General features: G+C 41.7%; 1 protein-coding gene across 42 annotated transcripts in view; it reads right to left on the bottom strand.

Moving 5' to 3' along the window:
• LOC119223808 (receptor-type tyrosine-protein phosphatase delta-like) overlaps positions 1 to 15,613 on the bottom strand; it is a 291,447-nt gene that overhangs the window by 155,704 nt on the left and 120,130 nt on the right. For 41 of the 42 annotated variants that reach the window (XM_037481241.2, XM_062560985.1, XM_062561004.1 and 38 more), the window contains one exon: positions 3,014 to 3,061. The exons of the other annotated variant lie outside the window; for it this stretch is intronic. The gene's annotated coding sequence lies outside the window, so the exon portion shown is untranslated. The remainder of the gene's footprint in view (positions 1 to 3,013; positions 3,062 to 15,613) is intronic. 42 annotated transcript variants of the gene reach the window in all.

Below are 15,613 nucleotides of genomic sequence, written 5' to 3'. Positions count from 1 at the left end.
ATTGCCATGAGTCTGTGTAACAGTGTGTCGGTCTCTATAAAGCTAATCGTTTCTAGTTACGTTAGTGTGGTGTCCCCCCCCCACCTCCCCCTCTCTCCCTCAACTACTACAAACAGGCATGAAATGCATTGATTTAGTTTATCCTTCGGCTTTGTAACAAGAAAAGTATTTCATCAGTGATTTGAACGTGAGGCATATTGTCTCGTCTTAAATGGACAAAGCACTTGTGTGCATGGTATACTGTACATGCAGTTAGGGTAAGCAGCCTCTTAGATTAGATTAGCATACAGCATAAAGGGAGAAACAAATGTCAGAACGTGTCAAAATCCACCACCAGCACTTCTGAAGGCTACAAAGAAAGTGAGATTTAGAAGCGCACAAAGGTCAGGCCAGCGTTTTCCTCGTGTTTCTAGTATTTGTGCAAAGCTAAAATCTGAGAGTGCATCAGTGTATTTAATTAAATACCATACTGCTCCTGTACTGAATAAAGTGTTAAATGTTAAATATTATGCCGTTCTGTATGACCAGAGTTGTTGTTATGCTCGAAGAAAACAAACTGTGTAACAGGGATTAAAAAGAAGTTCTTCATGGTAATGACAGCTGGTGACTTTGACTTTTTAAAAACCTAATTTTCCTAAGATTTTAACATTGACATTCTAAACTCCAAATACAGATGTTAATGAAAGTCAAAACTTAATCCAGGCCTGATAAGATGCTCTATTTAACAGGCTCGTTTTTAGCGGGGGGCTCGATCAGGTGAAATGAAAAGGAACTGATTGCTTGTGGTGATTGTGCTGATTACATTTTAAATTTAAAACGTTGATCCTACTACATGGTCCTGAACAGTATCGCAGACAATGACATAGCAGAGTTAAATTAGAGAGTAAATTCCAAGGTGCCTGCAATCTCATAAACTGAAGGGAAATACCACCCTTAATGTTTTACTTGTATGTTACTAATGAAAAACACAAACAGAGATAGTTATTTCTGTGTTGTTAGGACCTGGTATTGAACATTGAATTATTCCTGCCTGATCCCACAGCTAAAAATGCAATTTTCACACAACCCTCATATGTTGTGCTCCAGCAGCATTAATCATCAACATGTGTTCAGCGGTTTAAAGAACGATTTGTTCAGCGGTCCGGACTTTCCTTTATTCTGACTGTGGGCAGAATTTCCTATGAATGAGACTCGTGTTGCAATTCCCCCCCTAGTCAAGACATTATGGACGCTTGTGCTACAGCTGTCATATAAATGACATCTGAAAATATATACGGTGAAAGGCATTTGCATGAAACACGGCACACGATACAGCATTTGCATATGGGGGGAGGGGGGGGTTATGTCCATGCCCTCTTTGGGAGATGACTGATGATGTCGCAGCTAACTGCTAATAGATAAAAAAACATAGAATTGTGTTGAGAGCAGAATTGTAGTGTGTTAACAGCCCCACAGTGCGAACATGCATGTTTAACAGGGATTCAGTCAAATTGCTGTTTGAAAGCTTGAATAAACTTTTGAGAGAACTGAGACCTTTTACCGACAAAAGTTGGAGACTCACAAATCATTTAAAAACTATGTTCACAACTTTAGTATCCCAGTGGTTTTAATATCATGGCAGCGATATCAATTTAAGCCCGTAACCGCTCTTGATATATGTGAAGAAAAATGAATCCAATACTTTCCTCGAGGATTTGTGTAATAGTGTGAAAACACACGTTAGGGAGCCAATGGCAAGTTATCTGCTAACAAAACTGTTTTAGTTTAAGGTTAAGTTTTGGGAATCCATAGCACATTGTAGAAATGTAAATGAATAACGATTTGCTGGGGAAATTTTTTTTTTCCATGTGTTTTTTTTTAACTTTTGAGAATAATCACTAAGTGAAGCACTACTTCATTCAATCGTACACATATCTCAGGGTGCTTTCATGAAGTGTTTATAGTTACGATGCATGACACATTTTACATTGCCTCCTTTGGCTCTCAACATGGCGGTGGCTCATAGCTACGCCTTTAACGGCAAACAAAACACACTTTGGCAAACAGGCTGTCGGAGCTAACACTGTTAACGTAAAGGGGAAACCGGACGGTGGGTGCTGTGCTTTTCTGAAAGACGCTGCTGGTTGCGACGGTGTTATCAGCCCGACAATGTCGACAAAGCAAGGAGAAAGTCGTAAAACAACACAAAAACCGTCCGTGAGCAACTTCATTAGCGGTCGATATTACTTTTATTTACCATAACATAGCAAATCCTTTCATTTAATTCCTCCTCATCCCTGTAATGTGTTGTGTGTTTCTACCAAATAATCCATTGATTATCATTTTTTAAGGTGACAATTATATTGTTACCTTAAAATTCAGTTTTTATAATAAATAAGGCACCCTAATATCTAGATTTATGCTTTTAGTTTTCATGTAAATAAAGGTTGTTCAGTGAACAAACTGTATATCAATGTCAGTGTTAATAAATTAGCAAATAAAATGTATGCATTTAACATACAGCTAAAAATAATTAGCTTCAACAAAGATAATTATTTATATAGGTAACTTGGCATATATTTCTTGTGGTTTTCCAGGAGAGCACTGTACGTGCCTCAGTAAAGATGTCAAGGGATGGTAATTTGTTGCAGCAACAACTTGTGTTTTGTCTTACACTCTAATTCATTTTGACAGATGTAAAGTACATATAAATCAGTCCACAATGAAAATGTGCCGTGATTGATTAGTATAACTCGGGCCTGAAACTGCAGCACTGCCACTGGCGCCTTACTTTACTGATGTTCACTTCTCTTGTGCTGCTTTTTTATGCATTGATTGATTATTTGTTGTTCTCTAATAGCCAATAAAGGATTTTGCGGAAGTTGCTAAATATTTTATAGATCTCACATCTTAATTTACCTGTCTTCATCAGCTCCATCAATATTAGAATATGAGTAACAAGGTCCATTATGAAACCATATTGCTCTAAAGATGAACCACAAACCGAGTAGGAGTAAAAATCCTAGAGGCCTACCTTGAGGTCGGAGGTGTGAAAGTCATGGAACATTCTCTCTCCTGAGACCTGTGACAGAGAGGAGGAGGAGGAGATGGGGTGGGGGGGGGGGGGGGGGGGCGGAGACGTCAATCATGATTAGGCCACAGTGCAATTACAGAGCAGCTCCTCTGACAGTGATTGATCAATGAGGAACTCCCTTAATGAAGACAAGGACTCTGGGGCTCCCAGGAGCAAATTGGCTAAAGTAAGTAGTGGGAATAGTGTCCCAGATTTCTAAAGGAACCAAGAGGATCACCCCATCAGGTCAGACATTTGAACAGGTACTGCGTAGGATTTCAAATGGTCGAAATGGAAGTCAAACTGAAATAATACCAAAACCACCGTGAGCTGCAGGCAAAATACATTTTACATGTTACGTTACAAAAGTCCATAGTCGCAAAAGTGGAGAATACATAAATCGGGCTGAACTCAAGGGCCACGTAAACAGTTGGGCTGTCAAGTATAGCCTCATTGTTAAAGCAACAGAGAACGAGGAAATCAGGCCCTGGAGGCAAAAGCTTCGTTTTTGATTGAGCCCTGAAATATACTGCCCTGAAATTTCCGGACTGCATTGCAGTCTGACCCGCCATAAGGAGGGACACATTTGCTTTCTGTTCTATTCATGCCTTGTCCACGGGTGATGGGTGCGTTTGCTGAAAAAACAGCCGGCCCTTCGAGGGAGGCATCTGACAGAGTGCTTCACTCTTCTCTCATTGCAACTTTTCAATGCACATGAACGCACACACACACACACCTTCTCCCACTCAATGCATGAACACTCAATCAAACGTGGCTGAATATTAAATCACAGAAGTTCACAGGTTTCAATATAAAAATGTGTTTTTTTGACTGATTAGTTGGGCGAATGAATGGTGGTGTGTACACTGGATGTCTTGCACATGCTTTAAAGAGTTGCTAATTAATAAGCGACACACTGGGCCACACGCTGTTTATTAATAAGTGCAGGTGCTTTTAACACAATCTTTTAGTCAATCAGCATTTGTCTATTAAGTTCCACTTAGCACCACTCCTCCCCCCTAGTACAAAGGCGCAAACACTGATTCTGCAAATTGTCTTGTAAAAGAAGAATTTCTCTTTGTATATTTAGATGATAGATATATAAATTGATTTCCAGTGGTTGCAGGTTCTGAATACAAAGGAGGCTTGCTCATATGAAGTCATTCATTTCATCTTTCAAGAGGCACACTGCATCCATGTGACTCCGAGCTGCACAGTGCAAAGGAGAGCTCCTTCTTTATTTTAAGTAAAGTGTGCCCCTGTTCCACTCAGTTCTGTTTGTGCACTCACTGTACACCATTATTAGTTTGAGTGGATCCCCACTCATTTAATACTGCTTCCTCTCGAAGCACAGCAGCTTTGTCCTCCTTTTACTGGCTTGTGTTGCGCTTTGGTTTCCATAGAGACCTAAAGGGTGGTTGAGGTAGTCTTATGTTTCTTGAAAGTGTTGTGCTTATAAAAGTTGCTGCATGAACAGCTTAGTGAGTTTGATATTGAGAAGTAATGAAGATAATTGCCAATATCTGATATGTACTGTATGTATGATACTGCAGTTAGTTATTTTTGTACTATGAGGTGGCATGAAGTAACACAACGCTCAAGTTTAAACACACTTATGGACATCAATCGACAAGGATGTTTCATGAGGGTTGATACTGTCCCTTCTCATCTCTCTCAAGGCTTCCCACTTCCACAAACGTCCTAGAATAAGTAAATTTGTTGGAACTATCCAAAAAGAAGTGCAAGGTTGGAAGTAAATACAATTCTAACTATTATTTATCAAGCCATTGAATCTAGCAAAGTCTATTCTTTTGTTTAGTATTGTCTATACATTTTTGTCTTGCTAGCTATGCCCTTGTAAACTAAAACGCACTACGGGTACCGGCTGAAATCGATGATTTGATGTTAGCAGTGAAATGGGTCTTTGGGAGCTTCAACAACAGAAAGGAGCAACCATTGGGAGCAACCATTTGGCCAGCGGACCTGCTTGGGTCAGCACTTTGAGGCACACGTTTAAATATCCGGCTCTCACCCGGAAAGGCCGACCTGAGGGGCGCCGGCGCCAAGGCTTGATGCTGAGGTCCTGGGGAATTGCATGGTCATTCATCACATTAATGAGTCATGTCACTTTATTTATAAAAAGGAAGTGCTATGCTATGCTAAAGTTACTTTACAGTAAAAGAAGGAATTCATCTGTAGTAGCCCGTCCAGTGTGGCGAATTGCAGCTGAACATTGCTTTTTTAATATTATGACACAACAGGTCCAAATTGCGTTTGGTTTTTGAATGCAGACATGGTGCACTTTGGCCTGGGAATCAACTGCAGTTATTAAAACGTAGACAAGCTCTTGTCCAGTTGCGGCCCATTAATCAAACCTGGGGCAGCAGTTTGTGCAGCCAGCTGTGTCGGATGTGCGTCATGTTTATGCAAAACTATTTCGGCCAACTTGGGAATGTGAAAGTCTTGGGTTGTTTGACTTATAGTTTTTCTTTTAGAAAACCATTACATTTAGGTTTAATGTGAAAAAGGCTTTGCATTTATATAACAGATTGTAGCACTTAGTAGCAGTTCATAAAAGGTCATAATGTTACAACTATTGAGTGTGAATATAGAGTCAAACAGTCATGGTGTGCTGCACAAAGTCCATTTCACCGGTTCTGCCACCAACCAGCTCCTGTTCACATCATGCCGGTGTGCTACTGTCGCCAGCTTCCTCCCACACCCGGGTGTCCCTATTAAAGCTCGGATACACACTGTGCAGGGAGAAGTGTGTGAGAACATTGCAACTATGACGTTTTCTTCGGCGAGTATTTCCATTTGAGGTGAGTGGATTTAAAGCACAATGGACTGATACATTTCAGGACAGGGTAAAATACACAAATCTCTAGTTATTTACCCTTTTTAATTGGAAATGTCTGTCACAGGGCCGCGTGGAGCCATTATCTGCCTGCCTTGATCTTTTGTAGGTTTTTTATGGAGAGTGATGTGCTGAGCGTCCACGGTAGTGATTCAATTTATTCCCTTTGGATTTTTATAGGCCTTAGAAATACAAACGCTGAGGAGAGAAAAGCCTTGCAAAAGGTCAGCTTGTTAATCACATCACTACATTTACCGTTTCACTGATTTCCACGGATGTGGACTGAACGCCACGAGTTTACTGCCCAAAAAGTCAAACACTTTAATTTACTTTGAAGCTAAACTCTTGAAATTGACAACCCCCACAGTTTTAATCTAATTAACCTGTCATCACTTGAGCTTCAAATTTACTTTTGGGGGCGACCTAACTAGCAAGGTCTGTCACCCAGTAACAGGGGTCCGAGCGACAGACAGACGCGGTTCCTTTCGGCAAGCCCTTAGGTCCCACTCATAATTGATCCCCATGGCCCCGTGCGTTGTTCCTACCTGCTCTCCAGCTCTCATTGGCGGACTGTCACGCTTGCTCACTACCCGTCTGGGTCTCTGAGTGACACGGCAGCAGCACTTGGACGAGCACTGTGGAAGGATATATCTACACCATGGGGACACTGCCAGCTCGGCGCTGATGTCACCACTCAAAACGTCTGGTAGTGACCGGCGAGTGTTTGTGTGGGGTTGTGCAAACAACGAGTTTGCGCGTGACGCGCCGGCTGAAATGAGATCCAAATGCGTAGACAGGGAGGTGCCAAACATATTCTTAAACAACGAGGGTTTTTGCTGTAAGCAAAGAGCGTTCTTGGAACCCTCCCACAAAGAGCTGAATGAGCATTCTGTACCGGCGAACAACTCAATGATCTCATGTCTTATTCATACACCACTATGGAGTCTTGACAGCTTAAAACGGCCGCGCTAACAACAACAACAACAACAACAAAAATACGACAACAGCCAAGTCAGTCTAGTCTGCATTTGTCACAGCAAAAGAAGGCAGCCGACGGAACCCCGATTCCAGCTCTAGTAGTGATACACTCACTATCTACCTCTGAAGAATTGGCTGATGTGTTTTGAGCGTGACAGTACAAAAAAAACAAAAACCCTTTTGTTTCACGGATCTCTTGTGACTGCACATTGGCTGCCTGTCCGCAGTGTCAGGCGGCGGCGGCACACAAAGGCTCATTTGCACCATCTGCCACTGGAGGTGACAGTGGCAACTCACGTGCCAAGGGGCAGCTGTTACAATCTATCTGCCCTCCTGCTTCGCTCTCTGTGGAACGTGGCTTGTTTAGACCGGTCTTTAAGTGGCTTTTGAGGGCGAGCGCTGATGAAAGACTGAGGCAGTTTGCAGTGGGGTGACACACTGTGTAGTTAAGATATGGATAAAATGTCTCAATACTGGAGTTGTCATGAAATCTTGAGTCTTTCTTTGGTGATCCTCTAACTTTCCCTGCTGAGCCACCATCATGTTGACACCACATTTTGCTTTAACTTGATGATACCTAATGCCTCCTGTGTTTTCCTCTCTTTGTCCGAGAGGATTGGGCTAAAATCATACTAAGGGGTTACCTTGTGAGTGACCCATTGAGGGAAAGGTTCACAATAATCTTCAGTTATAGATTGTTCTGTGGGGACATCCGCAGACAACACTGTCGTTGTTTTTCTTTTATTGCATGATGTATGTCGTGGGGGGGGGACATTTGAAGGGCAACATCCACCGCCTGGGGGGCGCCAATGGATGCGTCCTTGGATTCCTGGGGTCTCTTTTGAAGAATTGAGTTTTCTGTATAAATTGTTTCTTTGTTGTGGAAGGACTAAGGTGAAGAATGATGATGTATGGTTTTTGTTGTAGCGGTTTTGATTTCATTACTTTCTTTACTTTTTTATATGTATTGCTTTCTTTGTTGTTGATGTTTGAGTTTGCTTGTGTCTATGAATGGCAGTTGTGTGCTGCTATTATTGATGGTGTCATGTAGCGTGCGGCCTAGGTAAACAGAAATGTATATGATTAAAAGAAAGACAAATGAATGGGGATTGTGTTGCTGCAAGGACGAGAAGGATGGGCTCCTGTCTAACAATGTTCCACCGTGCCAGTTACTAGGATTTTTGTAAAATATATCTCTCTATTGCGAGGTACATTCAAGGCCAAGTTCCTGCCAATTTACTAACCACGTTCCCATCATCTTTGTTTTGATCGTTAGCTCCAAGCATCATGCTTTGTACATCCGCTCAGAAATGTTATTAAGAATAAGATTATTACTCTAGTTCGCTAAAAGATGTCATTATAACTAATTTCCTATCAGAAATTGATAAAGGTGCTCCATTTGCAGAAGGAGACCGTTTTGGATGTATATTCGCGTGCCGTCCCTCCCTGTAAACCGCTGATGAAACTGATGGTTATTTGAGCAGAGACGTTCTTCGACAAGGATGTTTCATGAGGGTTGATACTGTCCCTTCTCATCTCTCTCAAGGCTTCCCACTTCCACAGACGTCCTAACAAAGTTAGTGACCGTTGGTGCAATGTGTGATGCTCGTGACGGTTTGATTGTTTCTGTGTTTTCACACGCAGAGGAGCGGAGAGAAAAAGAAAGCTTCATGTGTTGCTCAAGGTCCTTTTAGATACTCCCCATCCCACATCTCCTTGCACAATTAATTTTATCTTTGGGGTATTATCAAGAGGGAGCTTGGCAAAGCAGCATGACAGAAAAACGGCCCAGAACCCCGAGGCCCAGGGTGGGAATTAATCTGTTTGACAAGATCTCTCACAAACGATTTGCCTGGCTTTCCTTCAGTTGGATGTAGCCACTTCCCTGCATATCACAGGGGGTGAAGAGTAAGCATGTTTCAAACGTGATGCCGACTGAATCGATTCCCAGCGTTGAAGTGAGCAGTTGACGGGGTGCTGTGGCCGTGTTGGAAACCAAATGGAAAACATGCAGCCCTCACAGGTGTGGGGTGTCAGGACCTCCTTAGGGGGTGGGTCTGTTAAGTGAGCATCAGCTTTGTTCAACTCACCCACGGTAATGAATTCCTATCGCGACCAGCTGACTTCATTTTCTCCACAAAGCAGAATACGGCACCGTTTTTCTTCTCACGCTTTCAGAACATTGACATCAAGCAGACGTTTGATGCATTATCTGGGATGCATAAAATTAATCAAAGTAATGATTGAATAATTATCTCAAGTGCAATTAATTAAACATGCCAATGAACTCATCTTGAACAGCTGTCCTGGCTTCACCACTTAATCACTTGCGAGAATTACCAAACACAAATGGATGACGCCGAGTGCATGCAATAATCTCTGCAAAGTGCATTGTTTACAAACAGTAATTAATATCACACCGTGTATTAGCAGGCAAAGTGACTCCAGTGCACTCCTATAATTGTACCACGGAGAGTTGGGCTGGTTCCCCCACTCCTGCCTCAGACATACCTTGTTAAGACGGAAGACAAATGATGAGACAAAGCGCTGACTTTATAGACCCCACTCAAAAATGGATGTCTCTGTTTTATGAGTTCTCGTCCCCCAGAAAAAAAAAAAAAAAGATTGTAAAATCTATGATTTAACCTACCAATTGTTATCGGGATCATCGACTTCACGCTAACCTCAATTTCTACCCACGCACTTTGAAATGGATGCGTATTGTGTTTCTGTCTGATAATATATATATAATATATATTAGTTCTCACTAGATTTTTTGGCAATGGAAATTGGCTAAAAAGTTCCAATGAGCTCCTTGGGAGCCTCTGAAACGTGGCGTTCCACAACGAGGTCGTCCTCGGGGCATGGCGCATGCGGGCTTCACGGCCCGTCGGACTCTAGGAAACGGTGTCTGTGGTTCCCACGTGTGAGGGATCTATCCTGGACAGACGGGTGTCTGGAAGCCGGAATGAAGATTGACAACGACGGGCACGTCAAAAATGACCAGGAAGAGAACTGTCAGTAACACTGGGTTGTTCGTGAGCTCAAGTTACGTTTTACTGATAACAATAATTAGTTGGCTTAGTTCAGTACAATGTACGACAGTATTATGACACGCACTATTTTTTGTGTCAAAAATTTCCTCCACCTATTATGGCTTATTAATACGGTGCTATTATCTAAAGAATATAAAGTCACTTGTTTGACTCTGAATATGAGAATGGATAATTAACATACTCATTGTGATTTTAATATTATTCCGAGTGCTGTACATTTCATGGACGACGATACCATCCGAGCAGAAGATACTTTATTAAAACCAACAAAGCAAACTGTGTGCTTTACTCCGTGTGAACTTTAAAATCCCTAGAAACGGAAAATGAAATGCATCAGAGCCGAGGTAAGTGATGCTAAAATACATCGGTGGAGGTCATTTGTGTCCCAGACCTCTTTGTTGTGTATTTTCTCTATGCAAATAGAATTTGTATGAATTAAAACAGACAAAATAACTTTGTTCCCGCTGACCCTAGCATAAAGAAAAGGCTGATGTAAGACCTCTTATTCACTGGAGTCAGAAACGGTCTTCATGAAGTGTACGGCTAAGACGAGGGGACGCAGTGAGGTTTTATTCTATCACGGCATTTCAGTTTTCTTGTAAGAGGATTTCAATTGAAGAATAAACACTTTATTAACATAATAGAGCTCTGACAATGGACATAAAATCTCCATTTGGAGCCACAGTTTCTTGAAATAAAATGTCACTAACTTCATGAATTAATGTGTGGAAAAGCAATTTCCTTGAATCGTGTCTTGGTCCGCAGTCCCCGGACATCAGTGGAAAAGGACATTTGCGAAAGGCCTTCATCATACTTGTGTTGAAACCAAAATGTTGAAGCCGTTTCCTATTATTTGTGTCTTTGTTGCCTTTTTTTTCATGCTTATTTTTCTGCCTGTCTTTGTGTTGTGTATCTATGTCAGGCTGGTATCATTCTCTTGATAGCTTCAAGAATGGCATATTTTGACTGGGTCATAGTAAACATTCATTTTGCAGCCTGTCGCGGGAAAAACATTCGGTCACTGTGATCGTTGTATTGTTTGTCCGAGCAGAGTGCTTTGTTGGAATCGATTTCCCTCCAGTATAATTGCTGTCATGCCTGGTTTGGCTAAATAAGCCATTACACCCGAAGATATTCTGGCAAACTAAAAGGCCAGTGCTGACGCCTTGCTTAAGAATGTACCGGGACAAAAAAAAAATGTTTCAGTGCACAATGCTCTACAGAGCTCTCCTAACAATTTGTAGAAGTATTAATAAGAATAATTAGTCATCATACGTCCATTATTTAATCACATGTCTCTCTTTATTGGATAATTGGGTGCATTGTGTACAATGTCTACCGTGGCATTTGCCTTTTTTCCCCACATTCGCCCTTCAAGGCCACCATGTGACCTTGGCATCCCGATTCTGCCATATATATCTTTACGGTGTGTGTGTGTGTGTTTTAAAAAAAAAATGTACTAAAAATGAATTAAAGGCTGATCATTTGGTCCCGATCAGCTTAAGACTTTAAGTCCCAATTCACCGTCGGCTTTTAAGAGCGAGCTTAATGTATGTTTGTTAACACAAAAGTACAAGGTTAAAAGGTTCATTTCTTGCAGTAACTACAATTCTCTATGCCATTGTACCAGCGCCACCCCCCACCCAGCACTTCTATCCTCCATTTGCTCTTACACAATTGTGTTTTTGTGTGCGCACACACACCCATGGAAGTCTCTCTCTCTCCCTCTCTCTCCTCCCTTCAGTGTACATGTTGCAGCAGAGCCATCCATCCAAACCCGTAGAGCATGAAATTAGGTTAAGACGTGAGGCTGTGAATGACACAGGTGCGGATACAAATGAGAACATCCGAATGAAGAAGTGCAGATCCAAGAGTGCTGATACTGGAGGATACTATTTCCCAGCCCCCTCCTTCATCTTATTTAGCCCTCTTTCCCTGCTGTGTATTAGTGGTCAAGACACGGCATTAGCATACATGCTGGGATGCAGTGCGAAGGGATATTAGAAGCTCTGTCATACACCAAATCTCATTTCCCGTAGAAAACTTTGAAGTCGCTCAAGCTTGCCAGCACTCTCCTGCTCTCTTCTATAATTTGGAGCAGTTTCTCTTTCTTTTTCCTTTTTCTTTTTTGGAATACATTGATGTAGTCGAGGCTGCCGTCTTATTTTTTGCATAATTTCCTCTCCTAAGACGAGCACAATGACAATAATTGCGGCTCTTTTATTCTGGCAATATTAATTTATTAAACGTATGCCAGATAGAACTCTCCCTGCTCGACTCTGGTTTTGAGTGACAATGTTCTCATTGTTCTTATATCTGCTTTATGCACCACATTGATCCAATGGAGATCTAAATTGTTGGTTTTGGATTGAACGTGAACTCTGGTAATAATATCCAACACCAGCTTAACCATATTTTTTTGTCTTGCTACATAAACATCACAGCAGTTCCTCCAATGGCTTTCAGCCATTTAGATGCAAACCATCAGGGATATGGCGAGTTAATAAAAAATAAAAAAAAGATCACACTCCGAAAGAGAAACATGGAATCTAAAAAAATGTATGAAATTAGTCACCAGAAAGCTCAGTTAAGGCCTCATTAATGACATATGTTGGTTCTGAGAGTGTTAAAAGAGAGTTGTTGTTGTTATTGTGAGCTGATTGCAGAAATACAGCTGTTACACCGACAACCTATTAGTCATATTCCTGCAATAGGCTTTTGAGATTTTCTATCCTTGAGACATACTTTGGGAGCCCTGAGAAAATAATTTAGCTGTACATGATTCTCTCCTGTGTTTACTAAGAGCAGGTGAGAAGAGGTTTTTACAGGACAACCCTCCGGAGGTCACCCAAAAAGAAATACAGCTGTTAAATCAGGTGGAAAAAGAAAACTCTGTATTTTTTTTAATCATAGTTCTAGTGGTTAGCTGTTATATTACTCTCTGCGTCCACTGAAGGGAGGTCGCCACACGACCCTCGGCCCGGATACAATATGCCCTGAGATGAGATCTCGCTTCCCCCGGGGTTCTGATAAGCCCGACTAACTGCCGGGGGGGAGGGGGGGTTCCTACCTGGTGCAGCCCATCGCAAGAGTCCCGTCAAAAAGACAAGTGTTGCTACGGCCACCGAGGCCACCGAGACTCGCGTGTGCGATTTTTTTTAACAGCAGGCCACAACAGTTTATACTGTGTTGAGAAGGTATTTTTTTTTTATTTTGCCTTAAGGAATACGACACAACAAACAATCTCTGCGCTATGAACCGATGGGATTCATCATCAAAGTGCTGTATAAAGGGCCACGGCTTTTTCAATCAACAACATACAGAGCCGTCAATGTGAGAGCACTGTATTGACTATTGCCTTATAATAGGTATTGATTGTCCCGTGAAATTGCACTCAGCTCAAACATGAAAGGTTTCTGCTCCTGTCACCTTTGGTCTCCATTGAAAAAAAAGGCTACTGACCATTTGAAAGGACGTGGAAAAATTGCGCAATGGTGAATGTGATATCGGCAGAATCAGATGTTGATTGATAGGCCCCCGAGGGGCCCATGTGGGGTGCATGAGAGGGAGCGACAAGAATATATTTGCCGACTAATGATCCTCTCTGTTTTTGAGTTATGTTTAACCTGGTTTTCAAGATTGCATGACGGCGAATAGGAGCTGGTGGAGGTGTGAGTGGAATTGGAATGCCAATCAAAGAAAACGAACCCTACAAAATACAGCGACGCTTTAACTAATTGCTTAAGAAAACTCCGGTACACTTAAAAGGGGGCTGATTGCATGAGACACGTTCCTGTAGTTCACCAGCAATGTTTGCGCCAGCATATCTGCTGTTTTTTTTTTTTTCTCCCAATGGTTACTCGTGTTAAGATGAGAATAAAAGATAAGCATCACAGGTGGAATCCTGCTGCTCTTCAACGTCACATTCGATCGCCCGGTTGAGCATTTAGCTCCACTCCACAAGCAGCTACAGTATAAACATATAAATGAAGCAAAAAAAAACAACAACCTAGTTCTATTCAAAGCCTCACATGTGGGGTCACTGTGAAATGAAGACGAATCAGCTCATTTGATGTGTTAACTATGCGTGTCTGCCACAACCCACCCACCCACACACACACCCATATGACAGATAAGCACTTGTGAGAGGCCAAAGGGTCAAGTGGTCTTCAAGGTGTAAAATAGAAATTCCTGACGCCGGCTAATATTTCTGTATGTGTTCTTTTTATTTGCATACTGGGTGCTGCATCAGCCAGCTCTTATTGTCAGAGCGTTGTATTTGAATGTCATCACTATTATTACAGCAGGTGTCTCTCTGCCCATCTGTCTTGTATTCTCTAAGTAAGTCTCTCTCTCTCTCTCTCTTTCTATCTCTGCGTCTCCTGGCATCCTTCCCTCAGTTTTTGTATAACAACTATCATTAGGGGTCTGCCAAATACAATCCACTTTGAATCCACTATTTCTCCCCTTTGCAAGTGTCTCTACTATTTAAAAAAAAAAAAAAAAAGGTTTGACATTCTACCACTCTTTCCCACTCTCTCTGACTGTAATGGGTCAAACGGAGAAAGCTCCTTGTGGCTGTCTCACCTCTTGTTTCTTATTGTTTACAGCCAAAGCGTTGACAGTGTTGCTTCAGACTCGCTTGGGGGGGGGGGGGGGAATGGACACTTTGACATTTCCCACCCTTAAATGTGGCAGCGCATGGTATTACTATGAACACTGTTCATTACTGCTCTGACAGCTGATGACCAAGATGCAAAACCTCCTGCACCTTCTTCTGCCCGGAAACAGGACTTTGTAACTTCACAGGGGTCGGACCTGAGAGGCTGTGCTCTTTCCTATTGTCTTATCCCCTGCTCCTCAGTCTCCTTGTCCTCACTCTCCACCATGTAATCAAGTGCACTTTATTTCTGTCATGTCTGCATAGGTGCCACTATATTTTCACCTCGGGCTCCACTGATCTTGAGACTTCAGAAGGTCTGAAAAGGGATGGAGAAGAGAGGAGAACCTATTTTGGAACGGTAACAATAATCTGACTTGTTCAGTCAAGAGAGATTCATTATAGAGAAGTAAGCCAGTCAGTAAAATAATTAACAAGCTTGTAAAATTGAATTGTAAAACTGTGAAACATTATGCCATGTCTTAGAGTATGTGTTCTACTAAATGACTGCAATTGTGACACTGCTGTAAAAAGCTAATTTTCATAATAGGCTTAGAATATAGCTTCAGGTCAGGTGCATCTTTACTTCCACATTCATACCGAGTTCTTAATTCATTACTCTTTCATTGCTGCATAGCTTTTGTTTAGCATGCTGTTTATAGTCATAGACTTGGCATGTCAGCTTTAATGCATTTGAAGTGGTCGGAATCGCTAAGAGACTATCCCTCCATTATTTACAGGAGGGAGTGAGGTGATTTCCTCTTTAAATCTGCCCCTCCACTGAGGCTTTATGGAACAAAACATGGCACATTATTTCAAAGTAAATTACATTTTAAGGACGTTTTTTTTATTGATGTATTGGTTAAATTCCATGTCAACATAAAACCATATTGAATGCTTGTATAAAAATATTGAATCAACACTTGCCAGTTGGTAAGACCTAGTTGTGGACCAACTGTTGTGTACTAATCCAGCTACCTACATATTGCAATTAGACACATTTTCGGTTC

The sequence above is a fragment of the Pungitius pungitius genome, chromosome 1 (assembly GCF_949316345.1).
Source record: "Pungitius pungitius chromosome 1, fPunPun2.1, whole genome shotgun sequence".
In the NCBI taxonomy this organism is placed as follows: Eukaryota; Metazoa; Chordata; class Actinopteri; order Perciformes; family Gasterosteidae; genus Pungitius; species Pungitius pungitius.
This window is presented reverse-complemented; position numbering and strand designations above follow the sequence as displayed.